We start from the raw sequence: 4,319 nt of genomic DNA, 5'->3' as shown, positions 1-4,319 counted from the left end.
GGGGGCATGTAAGGTTGTAGCAGGACGTAATCGGTGAACAGAAGACCAAACAGAACCATGGGTGTCTCAAACAATAAAGATATGAATCATTATGACAGTGCGTGTACGCGTTAACTGAAAGTAACTAGAGGCAGGTTTAAAGATGAATATTTCAGATGAAATTATAAGATGTTCTGTTAAAGACAGTCTCGTCCTTTGTAAGCAACAGAAGAGCCAAATTGGCAAGAAAGGGGATTTTCACGCGGGCTCTTTCTCCTCTGAGGGCAACTGCTCAATTCACCGAGCTGGGTGACGTCACTGCTGAGCGCGCGATACAAAGGCACATATTGTGACAACACAGCAGCTGGTAACTACAACGTTGTGAGCCAGCGAGATAAACTGAGATTTAGGAACGAGTTTCTGTGGTGCGATAACATATCGGCGAGTCCTTATTGTCTCTTTGAGAGTATTTTTATAGGGAAAGTGCTGTTTTAATAATGATAACTATTAATTTGGATGTACTTGAAATTGAATAAGAACTTTTATCAGCAGCCAACCTCTTATATCCACTATAGCTGACTAAAGGGTAAAGAACGGCCCCTGGCTATGATATATCTGCACCTCAGAAGATGGGAAGCGTCATAATAATATTGCAGATTTTTTTCTTTCTACTTGATTTCCTTTTTGTTTTTGGCAAATATTCCAGCTGTACAAACTGTCACAATAAAACGTACATGTCGTGTCTCTTGAACATATGTGAGGCATCGTGGTGAAATCAGGCGCTCTTTAAAATAAAGAAATTGGAGACACAGGCATTTGTCTGCCAGTTTGGCAATTTCTATGTCCATATAATAACACATTTACATGTGAATTTTACAGAAAAACGTTGATTAAAGGCACTAAATATGTCATGTTTCTGTTTTCAAGGACTCTGTAGCTATTGGAGTTACCAAAATTTGGTGGCCATTTTCTCGCTAATTTCAAAACTGAAACTAGGAGACCTCACCTCCTTCAACTGCAAATATGTTGATTTCTATTCAAGATAGGTGGGGATATTTTTTTTCACTTAAAGCAAGGCGAAAAAGCTTTTAGATGATACTAATAACTCTACATGCCCAAAAATTGACGAGCGCCTGATTCCACCATGTCGTGACACATATTATACATTTTGCCTGTGTCCAGACGTTAGAGACAGACCGCACAACGGTTTTGTTTTTGGTAAGTGTTTTACGGCGTTCGCAAATGCATACTGTCATATGAGTGCACGGGACACATTAAACATTTTCAGTTTGGTAGAAATTAATTTTGAATTTTTCCCGGGGAGGGGGGGTGGAGGGGGATGGTCAAAGCCTACTCTCATCGATTTTAAGACCACCAAGGGATCTTAAACGTGTGCAACTTGCACATGTGACATCCGAGATTTTTTCGACCTTATCCGAGAAGGCTAGGTGTTGGATCTTACCTACCCAAAGATCTGGGGTGTGACTGAAAGTCAGCAGTAAGAAGGAGACAAGGAGTAGCAGTAGAAAGTCAGCAGAAAGGGTCAGGAGCACGGAGGAGGGCAGAAAATTGTGACGATAGCAGACGATAGAACATGTTTAGAGAGTAGGGAAGGCGGTGAAAGGAGAAAATTTTTTAGAGAAGAAAATTCTCAATAGCTGTCAGGTCTCGAACCCTGGGCTAATGGAATGAGAGACAAACACCGTACCTCTAGACCGCTCTCTCCCTTCTATTTTTATCCTCCTAAAACATTATACGTTTTCTGTAATGAATTTTTTAGTCTCCAAAGACTTTTGCCACAATAACATTTTTTTGCCTTTGCAGACAGCCAAAACTGTTTTTAACAACTATATGAGCATTTTTATATTCGACAAGAACTTATAACAACAAGCATTTTTTCTATCTTCTTAGGCTGAGCAGATTTATATCTATAATGAGCTTTTTCCTGAACAGTGTCTATTATTAGTTGGGTTTTTTTTCCATTATGTGTTATTTTTCTCTCTACAGACTGTGAAGACTTTACCTACGGCAGTGGCTGTGAGCACCAGTGTAGTGAAAAGTGCTCGCGGGATGTCCCTTGTGACAAACGAGATGGAAGCTGTCTGGGTGGTTGTACCTCTGGCTATCTGGGACAGTTCTGTGATCAACGTGAGTGATTAGGAAAAACAGACGGACAAAAAGATATACTGATAGGAGGACAGAGGGAAAAGAGGGTGGAAGGAAATATAAGTTGATGAATGGGTGAATGAATGGAGTGATGCCGTAAAGAAATGGTAAACTTATTGATATTGTAAATACCTATGTGTGGCAATGACGTTAATGCTTCGCTTTACAACGATTTGTGCGTATTATAATATGTGAGTGTGTATATGCGTTTGTGTGTGTTTGAGAGACGTAGAAAATGGAATGGGGGATAGAGAAAGACATATATAAAGTTGGGAGAGAAAGAGAGAGGATAAGGGAAATAAGAAAGAGAAACAAAGAAAGGGGGAGGGAGAGTTTAAAAAATAGGAAATAGGGAGACGCAGAGAATGATTCCCTTGAGAAAGAGAGTGGGTTTTTTTGGGGGGTTTGGAGGGGGGGGGGGTAGAGAGACAGAATAAAAAATTAAGGAAAAGCTTTGGAACAATCTGAATACGACTCATTCGTGCACGTTTTTTTAAAAATCATGTATTGGGTTATTTATTGTTCAAGTAAACAATAACACATGCACCTATGCAACGAAGAATTCAGGAAAGTATCTATCATAACTGTCTTTCTCTTCTATCGTTGATCTTATTCGTTATGCTATGATGTGTTCATCCCCTAAATACTTCCCCGTTTCTTTTGGCCCAATGGTTCGCCCTGTTATTTCAGAATGTCCAAACAACACTTACGGTCTCAACTGCTCCAACACCTGTAGCCCCACGTGTGTACTCAGAACCACCAACAGCAGCGCCAGTGACACACCCAGGCGATGTCATCATGAGACTGGGGCATGTCTCTACATTTGCCTGGAAGGCTACGGGGGAGTGACGTGCTCCGAGCGTGAGTCACTTAACGGCTGTTCATTATTGCATTTTTAATGACATCAGCGCCCTGTTAGTCACAATGTAAATTACTGCAGTGACGGAAAGATCTTGGCCTTAAAGTGATGATGTCAGACAAAGAAGTGAAATGGACTTGGAAGAACAAAATACATCAGGCCCCACAGGAACTTATCTCTCAACCGTTGAGTTTTGGCGTAGTTTACAGAAATATCACAGCTTTACCTCGTAGAGACGCTCTGTACTCCTTTACCTCACACATGTACTTTGACAGTACATGATTGTGACGTCTCACTCACTCGTACTTCAATAATACAGATATGTGTTCTTCTAGATCTAACACACATACACTTCGATAATACACACGTGTTTCATTAGACCTAACACATGATATGTACATAAATAATAAAGGTAAGAGTTCTCCTTCATTTAACGTAAGGGTAATTGAAGGATACACAAACGTATTCCCTTACTTGTAATGAATGGGTATTTCAATAATACAGGAATATGTGAGCTTATTAATCTAACGAAAATAGCAGTAACCCTCACTAATACAGGTATGGGGCTAGAAAAGGATTCGAATTTTACTTACCTGTGTCTGTGGTGTTACTGTTAGCGCTTTGCTGTCTCAAATAGGAAACTTGAGTTCGATTTCAGAGTGGGGAGAAATTTTCATCGAGTATCTCGGTCTTTCTGTTGGGATGGTGCATCCCTCTCAGACTGGGTTGGCTCTGACAGGCAGGGTTGCAAGATGCAAATGTGATGTAGCTTGGTGGAATCAGACTCTCGTCAGTTTTTGGTGCATTTTGTGTTAATGGTATCATCTTAAAGCTTGTTCATTTGTATTGCTTTCAGAGCAAAAAATTACCCATTCATTTTCAATAGAAATGGAGATATTTTGGATTGAAGGAGGTGGGGGTCACCTGATTTAAGAGGTAGAAATAGAGAGAAAATGGCCGCCAAAGCTTTGCAAATTCCAAAGCTGGAGAGTCCATGGAAACTGTAAATTTATATTTTTGTGCCTTTAATCAACGTTTTCGGTGAAATCCTCAAATGAATGTGTTTGTAAATGGACATAAAAGGTGTTGAGCCAAAAAAAAAAAATGATAAAAATTGGTAAGCAGGGAGAAAACTGCTGTTTTCTTCGGTTTCATTATTTTGACGAGAGCCTGATTCCCCCACGCTGCTTCACAAATAGGTTGACGTCTCGCCACTGATGAGAGAAATATATTCCACGCCCTAGAACGCATTGGTAAATCTGATACTTGATGGGAACAACGAAACGATTAAATAAAGAAAACTGAAGAAGGTAAT

General features: G+C 40.0%; 1 non-coding gene across 1 annotated transcript in view; it reads left to right on the top strand.

Moving 5' to 3' along the window:
* The window catches only part of LOC106011429, a 4,941-nt gene extending 1,939 nt beyond the window's left edge, over nt 1-3,002 (top strand). The window contains exons 2-3 of the transcript XR_004858418.1: nt 1,987-2,127; nt 2,836-3,002. This is a non-coding gene — a transcript (uncharacterized LOC106011429). The remainder of the gene's footprint in view (nt 1-1,986; nt 2,128-2,835) is intronic.
* Nucleotides 3,003-4,319: the final 1,317 nt, after the last annotated feature.

This window comes from Aplysia californica, unplaced genomic scaffold (genome assembly GCF_000002075.1).
Source record: "Aplysia californica isolate F4 #8 unplaced genomic scaffold, AplCal3.0 scaffold00113, whole genome shotgun sequence".
Lineage (NCBI taxonomy): Eukaryota > Metazoa > Mollusca > Gastropoda > Aplysiida > Aplysiidae > Aplysia > Aplysia californica.
This window is presented reverse-complemented; position numbering and strand designations above follow the sequence as displayed.